Source organism: Callithrix jacchus, chromosome 14 (assembly GCF_049354715.1).
Source record: "Callithrix jacchus isolate 240 chromosome 14, calJac240_pri, whole genome shotgun sequence".
Lineage (NCBI taxonomy): Eukaryota > Metazoa > Chordata > Mammalia > Primates > Cebidae > Callithrix > Callithrix jacchus.
In genome coordinates this window covers 11,037,222-11,054,172 of record NC_133515.1, presented here as the reverse complement: position 1 = coordinate 11,054,172, position 16,951 = coordinate 11,037,222, and the positions used below count along the sequence as shown (strand labels likewise).

The following is a 16,951-nucleotide window of genomic DNA, read 5'->3' as shown; positions in this document are numbered from 1 at the left end:
CAGAGGTTGCCCTGAGCTGAGATCACGTCATTGCACTGCAGCCGGGGCAACAAGAGCAAAACTCCATCTCAAAATTAAAAAAAAAAAAAAGATCTACCAATGACCAGCGAACACTTGAAAAGATGCTCAAGATCATTAGCTATTAAGAAAACCATAATGGGGTACCACTTCACATTGACTATCATGGCTATAATCAAAAATATAATAATGACCAGGCACAGTGGCTCATGTCTGTAATCACAGCACTTTGGGATGCTAAGGCACGAGGATTGCTTGAGCCCGGGAGTTCAAGACCAGCCTGGACAACATAAGGAGATCTTGTCTCTCCAGAATGTTATTTATTTATTTAATTGATTGATTGATTTCGAGACAAAGTCTAGCTCTTTCACTTAGGTTGGAGTACAGTGGCAGCACCTCAGCTCACTGCAACCTCCTGCTCCTGGGCTCAAGCAATTCTCCTGCCTCAGCTTCTTGAGTAGCTGGGATTACAAGCACATGCTACCACACCTGGCTAATTTTTGTATTTTTAGTAGAGATGGGGTTTCACCATGTTGGCCAGGTTGGTCTTGAACACCCAACCTCAATTGATCCACCTGCCTTGGTCTCCCAATGTGCTGAGATTACAGGCTTGAGCCACCACACCCAGCTTTTACAAAAAATTTAAAAATTATATGGGTGCGATGATGTGTGTCTGTAGTCCTAGCTACTTGAGAGGCTGAGGTGGGAGGATCATTCGAGCCTAGGAGGTCGAGGCTTCAGTGAGCCATGACCGTGTCATTGCACTCCAGCCTGACTGGAAAAAAAAAAAGCAATAACAAATTTTAGTAAGGATATGGAGAAATTGGAAGCTTCATAGATTGCTAGTAGAGATATGAAATAAGGCAACCATTGTGGAGAACAGTGTGGTAGGCAGTTCTTCAAAAAGTTAAACATATTTGAGTTTCTATTTGACCTAACAATTGCACCTAGGTATATACCTTAGAGAAGTGAAAACATATGTTCCCCCAAAAATCTTATACGTGACTGGTCATAGCAGTATTACACATAATAGCCACAAAATGGAAACAATCTGATAGGGTTTGAATCTATGTCCCTGTCGAATCTCGCGTTGAATTGTAATGCCCCATGTTGAAGACGGGACCTGGTAGGAGGTGACTGGATCATGGGGGTGGAATTCTCATGAGTGGTTTAGCACCATGCTGTTGGTGCTGTCCTCATGGTAGTGAGGAGTTCTCGAGAAATCTGGTCATTTAGGAGTTTGTGGCATCTCCCCCAACACTGTCTCTCTTGTTCCTGCCTTCACAATGTGACACATTTGCTCCCTCGGTGCCTTCCACCATGAGTAAAACCTTCCTGAGGCCTCCTCAGAAGCCAAGCAGATGCCAGTACCATGCTTGTACAGCTTGCAGAACTGTGAGCCAATTAAATCTTTTCTCTCTATAAGTTATGTAATGTCAGGTATCTATTAGAGCAATGCAAGAATGGTCTACTACACCATCCAAATACCCATCCACTGATGAGTGGACAAACAAAATATGGCTTATGCACACAATGGAATATTATGCAGCCACAAAAAGGAATACAGCACTACACGCTACAACATGGATAAACCTTGAAAACATTAAACTAAGTGAAAGAAGCCAGACAGAAAAGGCAACATATTGTATAATTCCATTTATATGAAAGGTCCAAGATGGAAAATCTATAGAAAGCAGAATGGAGGTTGTGAGAGCCTGGGGCCAATGGGGAAAAGCAGTGACTATGAATGGGCAGAGTTTCTTTTAGAATATTTGATGAAAATTTCTGGAATTAGATAGGGGTGATGGTTGTATAATCTTTTAGTATTAAAAACCACTGGGTTGTATAGTTTAAAAGGGTGAATTTTATGATATGTGAGTTGTCTCTTAGTAAAACTATTTTTTTTTTTAATCTTCAAAAAATGTATGCAAACATAAAATTAAAAGTATTTTCTTTCTTTCTTTCTTTTTTTTTGAGAGAGAGTCTGGCTCTGTCACCCAGGCTGGAGTGCAGTGGCGTGATCTACCTCCCGAATTCAAGTGACTCCCTGCCTCAACCTCCTGTGTAGCTGGGATTACAGGCATGTGCCACCAAGCCTGGCTAATTTTTGTATTTTTAGTAGAGATGGGGTTTTGCCATGTTGGTCAGGCTAGTCTTGAACTCCTGACCTCTTGATCCGCCTGCCTTGGCCTCCCAAAGTGCTGGAATTACAGGTGTGAACCACCTCGCCTATTCAAAAGTATTTTCAAAATGTAAATACAGTAACCAACATATTATTTTGTCCACTAAGTTGAAAGACTTTGGAAAGTGTCCAGGCCACTTAATTTGTTAGTTTTTCTTCTCTGGTCTTTTCCTCTTTAAAAAGTGATGAATTATGCATGATGATGGTTCCTTCCCGTTTTTCTCCTCTGCCTAAAGCTGTACTCAGGAAGTGAGTTAGCAAACAGTAGGCTCTCCTCTTACTGCTCCCCCATTCCGTTCTGAGGATGGCCGAGGTCAAGGGGAATATTGGTCTGTAAGGCCCAGGGCTCACTTCCCTCTGCAGGGCTGAGTAAGACACACTGCTTTTTTTTTTTTTCCAACAATTATACCACCTGATCTCAGCCTCCAAGCACTTACATTCAGAGACATGTAGAATGTAGATGATAAAGTGTATTTGAGGAGGTGGGACTGGAGGAGCAGTAGGTGGGAGATAGATTTGTCAATGTGTATCATTGTGTACTCTTTGAATTTTTACCATGTGTTATGGACAGAATTGTGCTGCCCTCCCTCCAACCTCACGCACTGCCACACATTAATTTTTTTTTTAAATTTATTTCTTGTTTTGTTTTGTTTTGAGACAGGTCTCATTCTGTCACCCAGGCTGGAGTGCAATGGCATGATCTCGGCTTACTGCAGCCTCTACCTCCTGGGCTCAAATGATTCTCCTGCCTCAGCCTTCTCTGTGTAGGTGGGACTATAAGTGGCACCACCATGCCCAGTTATTCTTTTTTTTATTTTGTAGAAATGTTGCCCAGTTTGGTCTTGAACTCCTGAGCTCCAGCAATCCACCTGCCTCAGCCTCCTAAAGTACTGGGATTACAGGTGTGAGCCATCATACCTGGCCACCAAATTCATTTAAGTCTTAATCTCCAGTACCATTCCAAATATTTGGAGATAGGACCTTTGAGGAGGTGATTAAGGTTAAATATGGACAGGCCTTGATCCAATAGGACTGGTGTCCTTAAAAGAAAAGACAGAGACAAATGATGCCTAAGTGAAGACACTGTGAGAGTGCAGCCATCTGAGAGCCGAGGAGAGAGGCCTTACCAGAAACCAAACCTGTGGCTGCCTTGATTCTCTACTCCCAGCCTCCCGAATAAGGAGAAAATATGTATCTGTTGTTTAAACCACCCAGTCTGTGATATTTTGTTATGGTAGAATAACACAACATGTGAACATGTTTTGGTTTTTCCCTAGTAAGATTACAGTGATACAAAAGAATTTAACAATCTAATTTTAAAACATGAGAAGACAATGAATGAACGAGATGAAGTAATATATTGCTAATCATCAAATGGATGTGATAGTGTGCAGTCTTATTCCTGCTCTCAAGCACTCCCCCTCCAGTGGGCCTTTCTCAGCCAGGCCTCTTAGGTGTTGTTCATTCCATAACTTCATCTTTCCTTGTCCCACCTTTGACACCCCAGCTTGGGGAGGACTCCTTTCCCACTGAAACCATCCCCACAGGGTTGATGAGAATTGTGTTCTGGTTTCTTCCCACTTTCTTGTTGCTGAAAGTAACCCAACACTAGATACTGATCTATTTGCATTTTCATTGTAGTTGGGATTACCTCGTAAGCAACACACCCTGCTAATTTGCATCTCCATTGTCCCTGTAGGTAGGATTTCTGACATTAGGGCTACAAGACTGTTTTGGAATTGATTTGCAGCCAGGCACAAAGGCTCATGCCTATAATCCTAGCACTTTAGGAAGCTGAGGCAGGTAGATAGCTTGAGCCCAAGGAATTTGAGACCAGCCTGAGCAACATAGCAAAACCCCCTCTTTACAAAATATACAAAAACTTAGCAGGGGGTGGATGGTGCGCATCTGTAGCCCCAGCTACTCTGGAGGCTGAGGTAGGAGGATCATGAGCGGGAGGTCAAGGTTGCAGTGAGTTGAAACTGCACTGTACTGCACTCCAGCCCAGGCTACAGCGTGAGAGCCTGTCTTTAAAAAAAATGAAAACTAAATAAAACAGAATTGATTTGCATTTCTATTGTTCCTATAGATAGGATCTCCAACATTAGAATCATAGGCTTTTTTCTTTAGAGACAGGGTCTTGCTCTGTTGCCCACGCTGGAGTGCAATGGCACAATCATAGCTTGCTGTAGCCTTGACCTCCCAGACTCAAGCTATCCGCCCACCTCAGCCTCCTGAGCAGCTGGGACAACAGGTGTGCACGACCACACCTGGCTAATTTTTAATTTTTTTGTAGAGATTAGGTTTTGCTATGTTGAACAGGCTGGTCCGGAACCCCTGGCCTCAAGCTATCCTCCCACTTCAGCCTCCCAAAGTGCTGAGACTACAGACATGAGCCACTTAGCCTGGGCAGAATCACAAGGCTTTTGATTAATGATAGCTTAGAATGTTTTTCAGACACCAACTCTCAGCAATCAGTTTGAAGACCACACCCTTCCCCCACTCCCATAGAGGAGCAGGATCAGCCTGAGAATACAGCTTCTTCCTCTCTCCGTCTCAATGACTTCACCCTGTACTAGTCAACCAATCAACAAGCTCCACACTTTGGGCCATTCCAAAACCCTTAAAAACTCTAGCCCCAAACTCCTCGGGGAGATACATTTGAGGTTCCCCCCTATCTCCTCATTTGGTGACCCTGTGATCAAACCTATTTCTCTGCTGCAATCTGGTATCTCCGCATTTTGACTTGCTGTGTGCATCGGGCAACAAACCTATTACAGTTACACCACCAATCTGGAAGGTGGTCTTGTCTTCCTCCAGAATCTTACAGAAATCACTGCCTCCAAGACTCATTTTTTTTTTTTTTTTTTTTTTTTGAGACGGCGTTTCACTCTTGTTACCCAGGCTGGAGTGCAATGGCGCGATCTCGGCTCACCACAACCTCCACCTCCTGGGTTCAGGCAATTCTCCTGCCTCAGCCTCCCGAGTAGCTGGGATTACAGGCACGCGCCACCATGTCCAGCTAATTTTTTTTTTTGTATTTTTAGTAGAGACAGGGTTTCACCATGTTGTTGTTGTTGTTTACTGATTGAGTCTAATTGTCCGAGGCGTTTGAACCAGAGTGACTCCATTTTGAATAGAGGCTGAGTAAAGTAAGGATGAGATCTAATGGGCTGCATTCCCAGGAGGGTTAGGCATTCTTAGTTAAGAGATGAGATAGGAGGTTGGCACAAGATACATGTCACAAAGACCTTGCTGATAAAACAGGTTTTGGTAAAGAAGTTAGCCAAAACCAAGACGAAAGCGACCTCTGGTGGTCCTCACTGCTCATTATATGCTAATTATAATGCATTAGCATGCTAAAAGACACTCCCAGGAGACCATGGCAGTTTACAGACGTCATGACAACATCAGGAAGCTATTGTATATGGTCTAAAAAGGGGAGGAACCCACAGTTCTGAGAATTGTCCACCTTTTTGCTGAAAAACTCACAAATAATCCAACCCTTATTTAGCATATAATCAAGAAATGACTATAAGCATACTCAGTCGAGCAGCCTATGCTGCTGCTCTGCCCAGGGAGTAGCCATTCTTTTGTTTCTTTACTTCCCTAATAAACTTGCTTTCACTTTATGGATTCTCCTTGAATTCTTTCTTGGATTGTGGTGCACAATCCAAGAACTCCCTCGGGGTCTGGATTGGGACTTGTTTCCGGTAACATAATTAGCATCTCCAACCAGAACAGGAAAGAAGATAAAACCCAATATTTCTTCTACTTAGTTTCTTTGGTTAGAAAAAAAAATGTCAATTGTTGTAATTGTGGGTTTGAAAGACTGGTTCCAATAATTAGAATTTTTAAAATGTTTATATCGATTTAATCTTAGTTATTGTTAATGTATAATTTTCAGAAAGGTTGGCTGGGTGTGATGGCTCATGCCTGTAATCTTAGCACTTTGGGAGGCCAAGGTGGGCAGATCACCTGAGGTCAGGAGTTCTAGACCAGCCTGACCGACATGGAGAAACCCTGTCTCTAGTAAAAAAATACAAAATTATCTGGGAGTGGTGGCACATGCCTGTAATCCCAGCTACTTGGGAGGCTGAGGCAGAAGAATCGCTTGAACCTGGGAGACGGAGGTTGCAGTGAGTCAAGATCACACCATTGCACTCCAGCCTGGGCAACAAGAGTGAAACTCTGTCTCAAAAAAAAAAAGGAAGGTAAAATCATGACTCTTATGGAAATATAAACTGAAAATATATCAAAGATTCAGTTTAACTCATTAATTATAAGGACACAAGTAAAATGTGGTAATTAATAAGATACTATAAGCATTTGAGAAACTAGGTATATATATTGGCAAATTTATACATTGCTGGTTTAGGTGTAGAACTGATTAATGTTCAACAGGACCATAAACTGTAACCTGTGGGATTATCTATTTCACTGAACAGAAACTAGTTTGCATTCCCATGAGACAAAACTCTAAAAGTCAATCATTGTCCCTACAGACTTGCAAAATACCTCTGACAACAAAACCTGAAGCCCAACCTGCTGCAATGAATGAACGTCTGGCATTTTAGTCTGTTCAGACTACTACAACAACATAGCTTAGACAAGGAAGCTAATAAACAACTGATACTTATTTCTCACAATTCTGGTGTCTGCAAAGCCAATGGTCAAGGTGCCAGCAGAGTCCATATTTGCTGAGGGCCTGCTTCCTGATTTATAGATGACCATCTTCTCCCTCTGTCCTCACAGCGTGAAAGGGGTCAGGGATCTCTCTGAGGCATCTTTTAAAAGGGCATCAAGGCCAGGCACGGCTCACGCTTGTAATCCCAGCACTTTGGGAGGCCAAGGAGGGTGATCACTTGAGGTCAGGAGTTTGAAACCAGCCTGGCCAACATGGTGAAACCTCATCTCTACCTAAAATACAAAAATTAGCCAAGTGTGGTGGCACGTACCTGTAATCCCAGCTACTTGGAGGTGGAGGCACTAGAATCACTTGAACCCAGGAGGCAGAGGTTGCAGTGAGCCAAGATTGTGCCACTGCACTCCAGCCTCGGTGACAGAGCAAGACTCTATCTCAAATAAAAATAAAAATAAAGGGGCCGGGCGCGGTGGCTCAAGCCTGTAATCCCAGCACTTTGGGAGGCCGAGGCGGGTGGATCACAAGGTCGAGAGATCGAGACCAACCTGGTCAACATGGTGAAACCCCGTCTCTACTAAAATACAAAAAATTAGCTGGGCATGGTGGTGCGTGCCTGTAATCCCAGCTACTCAGGAGGCTGAGGCAGGAGAATTGCCTGAACCCAGGAGGCGGAGGTTGCGGTGAGCCGAGATCGCGCCATTGCACTCCAGCCTGGGTAACAAGAGCGAAACTCCGTCTCAAAAAAAAAAATAAATAAATAAAATAAAAAAATAAATAAATAAAAATAAAAATAAAACATAAAATAATACATAAATAAAAGGGCACTAACCCCATTCCCAAGGGCTCTAGTTTCAAGATCTAATTTCCTCCCAAAGACCCCACCTTCTCATACCATCTCATTGGGGATTATGTTTCAACATATGAATTTCAGGGGCTCACACACACTCAAATTGTGATCTTTTTTGCCCATTCCCAAGCATCTAAAACAATGCCCAATCCCTTAGGATGGGGTATACCAAACTGAAAAATCAGAGCTGGTACCACCAGAAACCTAAACATTCATTGTAGTTATTAAGCAATGAAGAGGAATCTGTGACTTTTGGTGACTCATTTTTCCCATGCACCAGTAACTGAAATAGAAAATTCAATGTTGGCCATCTGTCTTCTTATGGGTAAAGGGAGGAGATTATAGGCCATGGTCCTCTGAAATAAAATTAAACATTCCTACCTCTAAACATTCGTTTTTCCCTAAACTTATACTATCCATTTCTAAAATTCCTGCTCATGCTTTAAAATTCTTTAAAAATTTTACATTTTGTGGCCCAGTATGGTGGCTCGTACCTGTGTAATCCCAGCACTTTGGGAGGACTAAGCGAGGGGATCACTTGAGCTCAGGAGTTTGAGATGGGCCTGGACAACATGATGAAACCCTGACTCTACAAAAAAATACAAAAATTGGCCAGGTGTGGTGCCTATAAGTCCTAGCTACTTGGGAGGCTGAAGTGGGAGGATTCTTTCAGCCTGGGAGTTTGAGGCTGTGGTGAGTTGTGATCTTGCCACACTGCACTCCAGCCTAGGTCACAGAGTGAGACCCTGTCTCAAAAAAATTCTATATTTCTTACAGTACATAATTTTATGACATATTGTTCTTTTAATGTGTAATGGAAAACAACAGCCTCCTGCTTCATTTTTACTCTCCTCCCATCTCATGCCTATGCCCTACAGACAACCTCTTTCAACTTTTTTCTCAAACTCTGTCAAAACTTCAAGTTCCTCTGAACCCAGTTCCTCTCCATCTGAAAATTTCTCAAGTTGCTAGCTCTCTTAGTACCCTGGGACTTCCTGCTTCACAGCAGATCTGGAGCTTTCTGCCTTTTGCAAGGCTGTTGTGCTGAGATTCACTCGCCTTGACCTTCATTGGGGGAATTCCCTTTGACTGTGTCCTGTGTTGAGTCCTTTACTTTCTGGCTCCCAATTCCTTCCCTTTTTCTTAACTTACTCTCTTGTTTTATTTTCTTCAGTATTTCCTGAGAAAACATATTTGGCAAGTAAAGTTTTTAAGGTGTCTGGAAATGTCTTTATTTTACTATCATATTGGATTAATAGTTTAGTTGGTTATAGAATCCCTAGTTTAAAACCATTCTCCCTCAGACTTTTCTCTTTTTTTGATACATAGTCTTGCTGTGTTGCCTAGGCGAGGCACAATCAAAACTCACTGCATCCTTGAACTCCGAGGCTCAAAAGATTCTCCCATCTCACCTCCGAAGTAGCTGGGACTGCAGGTGTGTGCCACCACACCCAGCTGATTTTTTTATTATTTTGTAGAGATGGGGTCTTAGCTAAGCTAAGTTGCCTTGGCTCATTTTGAACTTCTGGGCTCAAGTGATCCTCTCACCTCAGCCTCCCAGAATACTAGGATTGCAGGTATGAGCCACTATGCTTGGTCACCCTCAGATTTTTGAAGATTTTATTCCACTGTCTAGTAGCTTCAGTGTTTTACTGATAATTGCAATGGTGATTTGATTCCTCATCATCTGTTTGTGATCTTTTTCTTCTTTTTGGAAGGGTTTAGGATCTTTTTATCCTGGATTCTCTGAAATAACCTTGGCAAGAGTCTTTTTTTTTTTTGGAGACAGGGTCTTGCTGTCATCCAAGCCTGTGTGCAGTGATGCAATCATGGGTCACTGCAGCCTTGACCTCCCTGCTCGGAAAATCCTCTAACTTCAGCCTCCTAAGTAGCTGGGATCACAAATGAATACCATAAATTAATTAAAATTTTTAAATAAAATTTTTTAATTTTTAAAAAATTATTTTTTTAGAGATGGGGTCTTGCCATGTTGCCCAGGCTGGTATTGAACTCCTGGGCTCAAGTGATCCTCCTGCCTCAGCCTCCCAAAGTGCTGGGATTATAGGTGGGAGCCACTGCACCCACCCAGTAAGAGTCTTTTTTTGTTTGTTCACTGGGCTATATATCCTTCAAACTGGGTCCTTAAATTTTATCTTTCTTTTTTTTTTTGAGACAGAGTTTCGCTCTCGTTTACCCAGGCTGGAGTGCAATGGTGTGATCTTGGCTCACTGCAACCTCCGCCTCCTGGGTTCAGGCAATTCTCCTGCCTCAGCCTCCTGAGCAGCTGGGATTACAGGCACGCGCCACTATGCCCAGCTGATTTTTTGTATTTTTAGTAGAGACGGGGTTTCATCATGTTGACCAGGATGGTCTCGATCTCTTGACCTCGTGATCCACCCACCTCGGCCTCCCAAAGTGCTGGGATTATAGGCGTGAGCCACCGCGCCTGGCAAATTTTATCTTTCATTGAAAATAGATCCTTACAATATAGACTCATTTCCTCTAGTTCTGGGACATTACCTTGTGATTTTTTTTGTTGTAAGTAATGTTCTCCCTCCTTTTGTCTATTCTTATTTTAAGACTTCGATTTGTCAGATATTCATTTACCCAGTTAGATTGACCCTACTCTTTTCTCCTTTCAACATCTATGCTTTTACTTTTTTGTTGTTGTTTGTTTTTGTTCTGCCTCCTGGGAAATTGTCCTCAACCTCATTTTCTAATTCTTCCATTAAACTTTTCATTTTTGCAATTATATTTTTAAATTTCACAGAATCTTTCTTACTCCCCATTCCTTTTTTATAGTCTCTTGCTCCAGTGTTACGGTGAAATATTTCACTCTTAGTTTTCTGGGGACCTTTATTATAGATTTTAGAAAAGTTTTCTTAGGGCAGTCATGGTGGCTCAGGTCTGTAATCCCAGCACTTTGGGAGGCCAAGGCAGGTGGATAATGAGGTCAGGAGATCGAGACCATCCTGGCAAACATGGCAAAACCGTGTCTCTACTAAAAATACAAGAATTAGCTGGGCATGGTGGCACATGCCTATAATCCCAGCTTCTCAAGAGGCTAAGGCAAGATAATAGCTTGAGCCATGGAGTCGGAGGTTGCAATGAGCTGAGATTGTGGCATTGCACTCCAGCCTGGTGATACAGCAAGACTCTGTCTTAAAGAAAAAAAAAAAAGAAAGAAAAAGAAAAGTTTTCTTCCACTTCCTGCATTATCTCTGTTCTCATTTTATTTTTCCATTGTCTTTTGTTTGTTTGTTTGTTTTGGTTTCTGTCTTTCCTAAAAAGGCATTCTCGTGGCGGTGGCGGATCAAGGTGGCGATAGCCCGGCCTTGGGCTCTGGTGTCTCCCAGTCTGCTGAAGCCCGGAGGCCGTCACCGTGGACTTCCAGCAGCGCCCTGGGGGCAAGACCGGGAGCGGGGCGTGGCCTCCTCCTCAGAGAGCAACCGGGACTGCAGGGAGCGCCTCCGGCAGCTGGCCCTGGAGATCATCGACATCAACAAGGACCCATATTTCATGAAAAACCACCTGGGCTCCTATGAATGCGAACTCTGCCTGATGCTTCACAACAACGAGGGGAGCTACCTGGCACGTACCCCGGGGAAGAAGCACCAGACCAACTTGGCCCGGCGAGCAGCCAAGGAGGCCCCCGCCCAGCCTGCGCCTAAGAAGGTCAAGGTGGAGGTGAAGAAGTTTGTGAAGATCGGCTGCCCGGGCTACAAAGTGACCAAGCAGAGGGACTCGGAAATGGGCCAGCAGAGCCTCCTCTTCCAGATCGACTACCCTGAGATCGCCGAGGGCATCATGCCGCACCACCGCTTCATGTCTGCCTACGAGCAGCGGATCGAGCCCCCGGACCGGCGCTGGCAGTACCTGCTGATGGCCGCTGATGGCCGCTGAGCCCTACGAGACCATCGCCTTCAAGGTGCCGGGCAGAGAGATCAACAAGTCGGAGGGCAAGTTCTGGATGCACTGGAACCGGGAGACCAAGCAGTTCTTTCTCCAGTTCCACTTCAAGATGGAGAAGCCCCCGCCTCCACCCAGCCTCCCCGCCGGCCCCCCTGGGGTGAAGCGGCCTCCACCCCCGCTGATGAACGGTCTGCCCCCTAGACCACGGCTGCCTGAGTCTTTGCCGCTGCCCCCACCAGAAGGCCTGCCTCAGTCGCCCATGCCCCTAATGGGGCCTACGCCCTCAGGGCCCCCAGGACCACCCCAGCTGCCCCCGCCAGCTCCAGGTGCCCACCCCCCAGCCCCAGTGGTGCACCCCCCCACATCTGGGGTCCATCCCCCAGCTCCTGGGATCTACTCCCCAGCTCCTGGTGTCCATCCTCCAGCCCCTGTGGTCCACCCACTAACCTCTGGGGTCCATCCGCCAGCCCCAGGAGTTCACCCTCCAGCCCCTGGAGTCCACCCACCAGCCCCGAGGGTCCACCATCCCCCATTAGCAGGAGTTCACCCCCAGGCCCCAGGGGGTGGCACCCAGCAGCCCCGGCCGTTCACCCTCAGGCCCCGGGGATGCACCCTCAGGCCCCAGGGGCCCACCCCCAACCTCCAGGCGTCTATCCATCAGCTCCTGGGGTCCACCCTCAGCCTCCTGGAGTTCACCCCTCAAATCCTGGGGTACACCCCCAACTCCCATGCCCCCAGTGCTGAGGCCCCCACTCCCCTCTGAAGGCCCAGGGAACATACCTCCCCCTCCCCCAGCCAACTGAGAAGCTGCTCCCTTCCCAGCAAGCCCGGCCCAGGTGCTCCTGCCTTTCCCAGGGAGGGAAGGCTGCTCTTTGTACTGTCCCAGCTCTTTAAACGGCCTCCCCTCCCCCCACCAAAAAAGGCATTCTCTAAGTGTCCTGAGGCACAATGTGTTCCATTCACATTTCAGAATGAGGATGGATGTTGTGTGGGCGTGCATTGTGCTTATTGATGGGTGGTCCTTATAGTGGGGACAAGGTACTTATGGGGTATTTTTCATGGAGGGAGCTCCAAATGACAACATATGTAGGTCATTTTTCTTGAACTAGGCAATTTCCCCATTATATTAGCTTGTTCTCACATTGCTATAAAGAAATACCTGAGACTAGGTAATAAACAAAAGAGGTTTAATTAGCTCACAGTTCTTTAGGCTTTTGTATTAGTCCAATTTCATGCTGCTGATAAAGACATACCTGAGACTGGGCAATTCACAAAAGAAACAGGTTTAATTGGACTTACAGTTCTATGTGGCTGGGGGTCCTCATGATCACAGCAGAAGGCCAGGAGGAACAAGTCACATTTTAGGTGGATGGCAGCAGGCAAAGAGAGTCTGTGCAAGGTAATTCCTCTTTTTAAAACCATCAGATCTTGTGATACTCTATCAAGAGAACAGCATAGGAAAGGCCTGCCCCCATGATTCAATAACCTCCCACTGGGTTCCTCCCACAACACATGGGAATTGTGGGAGTTACAATTCAAGATGAGATTTGAGTAGGGACACAGCCAAACCATACCATTCCACACCTGGCCCCTCCAAAATTTCATGTCCTCACATTTTAAAACCAATCATGGCTTCCCAACAGTCCCCCAAAGTCTTAACTCATTTCAGCATTAATTCAAAAGTCCACACTCCAATGTCTCATCTGAGACAAGGCAATTCCCTTCTGCCTATGAGCCTGTAAGGCAAGTTAGTTAATTCTTAGGTACAATGGGGTACAGGCATTGGGTAAATACAGCCATTTCAAATGGGAGAAATTGGCCAAAACAAAGGGGCTACAGGCCCCATGCAAGTCCAAAATCCAAAGGGGCTGTCAAGTCTTAAAGCTCAAAAAATGATCTCCTTTGACTCCATGTCTCACATCCAGGTCACCCTGATGCAAGAGGGGGGTTCCCATGGTCTTGGGCAGATCCTGCCCTATGGCTTTGCAGGGTACAGCCTCCCTCCCAGCTGCTTTCACTGGCTTTCAGTGAGTGTCTGTGGCTTTTCCAGGCACATGGTGCAAGCTATTGGTGGATCTACCATTCTAGGGTATGGAGGCTGGTAGCCCTCTTCTTATAGCTCCATTAGGCAGTGCCCCAGTAGGGACTCTGTGTGGGGGCTTCAACCCCACATTTCCCTTCCACACTGCCCTAGTAGAGGTTCTTCATGAGAGCCCCACCTGTGCAGCAAACTTTTTTCCAGGCATTTCCATACATCCTCTGAAATCTAGCCGGGGGTTCCCAAACCTCAATTCTTGACTTATTCTTTTTTTTTTTTTTTTTTTTTTTTTTTTCTGAGACAGAGTTTCCACTCTTGTTGCCCAGGCTAGAGTGCAATGGCATGATCTCAGTTCACTACAACCTCTGCCTCCTGGGTTGAAGCGATTCTTGTGCCTCAGACTCCTGAGTAGCTGGGATTACAGGTATGTGCCACCATGTCCAGCTAATTTTTGCATTATTAGTAGAGACGGGGTTTCTCCATATTGGACAGTCTGGTCTTAAATTCTCTACTTCAGGTGATCCATCTGTTTTGGCCTCCCAAAATGTTGGGATTATAGGCGTGAGCCACTGCACCTGGCCAATTCTTGACTTCTTTGCACCTGCAGGCTCAACATCACATCGAAGCTGCCAAGGCTTGGGCTTGCACCCTCTGAAGCCACAGGCAGAGCTGCATTTGCCCTTTAGTAATGGCTAGAGCAGCTGGGAAGCAGGGCACCAAGTCTCTAGACTTCACAAGCACGGGGACCCTGGGCCTGGCCCATGAAACCATTTTTTTCTCCTATACCTCAGGGCCTGTGATGGTATAGGAGACATTTTCCCCATTGTCTTGGGAATTCGCATTTTGCTTCTAGTTACTTAAGCAAATTTCTGCAACAGGCTTGAATTTCTCCTCAGAATATTGGATTGTCTTTTCTATTGCATTGTCAAGCTGCAAATTTTCTGAACTTTCATGCTCTGCTTCCCTTATAAAACTGAATGCCTTTAACAGCACCCAAGTCATTTCTTGAATGCTTTGCTGCTTAAAAATTCCTTCTGCCAGATACCGTCAATCATCTCTCTAAAGTTCAAAGTCCCACAATCTCTAGGGCAGGGGCAAAATGCTGCCAGTCTGTTTGCTAAAACATAACAAGAGTCACCTTTGCTCCAATTCCCAACAAGTTCCTTATCTCCATCTGAGACCACCTCAGCCTGGACCCTTATTGTTTATATCACTATCAGCATTTTGTCAAAGCCATTAAACAAGTCTCTAGAAGTTCCAAACTTTCCCACTTTTTCCTGTCTTCTTTTGAGCCCTCCAAATTGTTCCAACCTCTGCTTGTTACCCATTTCCAAAGTTGATTTCACATTTTCAGGTATCCTTTCAACAGCCCACTCTACTAATACTAATTTACTGTATTAGTCTGTTTTCATGCCACTGATAAAGACATACCCAAGACTGGGCAATTTACAAAAGAAAGAGGTTTAATTGGACTCACAGTTCCCCATGGCTGGGGAGGCCTCATAATCATGGCAGAAGGCAAGGAGGAACAAGTCACATCTTAGGTGGATGGAAGTAGGCAAAGTAAAATGGTGCAGGGGGACTCCTCTTTATAAAACCAACAGATCTCATGAGACTCATCCATTATCACAAGAACAGTGCAGGAAAGACCCGCCCCCACTCCCATAATTCAATCACCTCCCACCGTGTTCCTCCCACGACATATGGTAATTGTGGGAGTTACAATTCAAGTTGAGATTTGGGTGGGGACACAGCCAAACCATATCAGCTTTATAGGAAGCATGGTGACATTTTCTTCAGGGGTGGCCTTAGGAAGCCTATATGGCAGAAGGCTAAAGGAGAGTAGGCTGTCTCACACGACAGAAGCAGGAGCAAGAGAGAGATGAGGGAGGTACTTTTATTTTTATTCTTATTTATTTATTTAATTTTTATTTTTATTTTTTGAGAGGGTCTCTGACACCTAGGCTGGAGTGCAGTGGTGTAATCATGGCTCACTGCAGCCTCCACTTCCCAGGCACGCTCAAGTGATCCTCCAACCTCAGCCACCCAAGTAGCTGGGACCACAGACGCATGCCACCATGCCTGGATAATGTTTGTATTTTTTTGTAGAGATGGGGTTTTGCCATGCTGCCCATGCTAGTTTTGAACTCTTGGGCTCAAGCAATCCACCCACCTTCGCCTCCCAAAGTGTTGGGATTATAGGGGTGAGCCACCATGCCTGGCCTGTCACACACTTAAGTAAACATATCCTACAAGAACTCACTATTGCAAGGACAGTACCAAGTGGATAGTACTAAGCCATTCATGAGAGATCCATCCCCATGATCCAGTCACCTCCCACCAGGCCCCACCTCCAAAATTAGAGATTACATTTCAACATGAGATTTGGGTGGCATCGCACATCCAAACTATGTCATTCTGCCACTGGCTTCTCCCAGATCTCATGTAGTTTTCACATTGCAACATACAATTATGCCTTTCAAACAGTTCCCCAAAGTGTGGCATCACAAATCCAAACTATATTATTCTGCCACTGGCTTCTCCCAAATTTCATGTCATTTTCACATTGCAACATACAATTATGCCTTTCAAACAGTTCCCCGAAGTGTTAACTCATTCCAGTATTAACTCTAAAGTCCAAAGTCTCAGCAGAGACAAGGCAAAACCTTTCCACCCATGAGTCTGTGAAATATTTTAAAAAGTCAGTTCCTTCCAAGATGCAATCGTGTATATGCACTGGGTAAACACTCCCATTCCGAAAGGGAAAAATTAGCCAAAAGAAATGAACTAAAGGCCCCATGCAAGTTCAGAACCCAACAGGGCAGTCATTAAATCGTAAAGCTCCAAAATAATCTCCTTTGACTCCATGTTTTACAACCATGGCACACCAGTCCAAGGAGTTGGCTCCCAAAACCTTGGACAGGTCTGATCCTGTGGCTTTGCAGAGTTCAACACCCCACCCCCAACCTGAGCTGGCATTGAGTGCCTGCAGCTTTTTCATTTTATGTTGCAGGATGTTGGTGGGTCTACCATTCTGGCACCTGGAGGATGATGACCTACTTTTCACAGCTTCTTTACACAGTGCCCTGCTGGAGACTCTGTGTCAGGGCTCCAACCGCACATTTCCACTCTCCTCTACCTGGTTCTCCATGAGGGCTCTGCTCCTGCAGCAGATTTCTGCCTGGACACACAGGCTTCTCCATACGTAATCTGAAATCTAGGTGGAGGCTCCCAAGCCCCAACTCTTGCACTTTTGTGCAGCCACAGACTTAATACCACATGGAAGCCCCTAGAATTTATGGCTTGTAC

The 16,951-nt window shown here is 45.2% G+C and overlaps 1 pseudogene; it reads left to right on the top strand.

The window, feature by feature from the left end:
* Window positions 1–12,475, top strand: part of LOC100385507 (splicing factor 3A subunit 2 pseudogene) — a 38,575-nt pseudogene extending 26,100 nt beyond the window's left edge.
* Window positions 12,476–16,951: the final 4,476 nt, after the last annotated feature.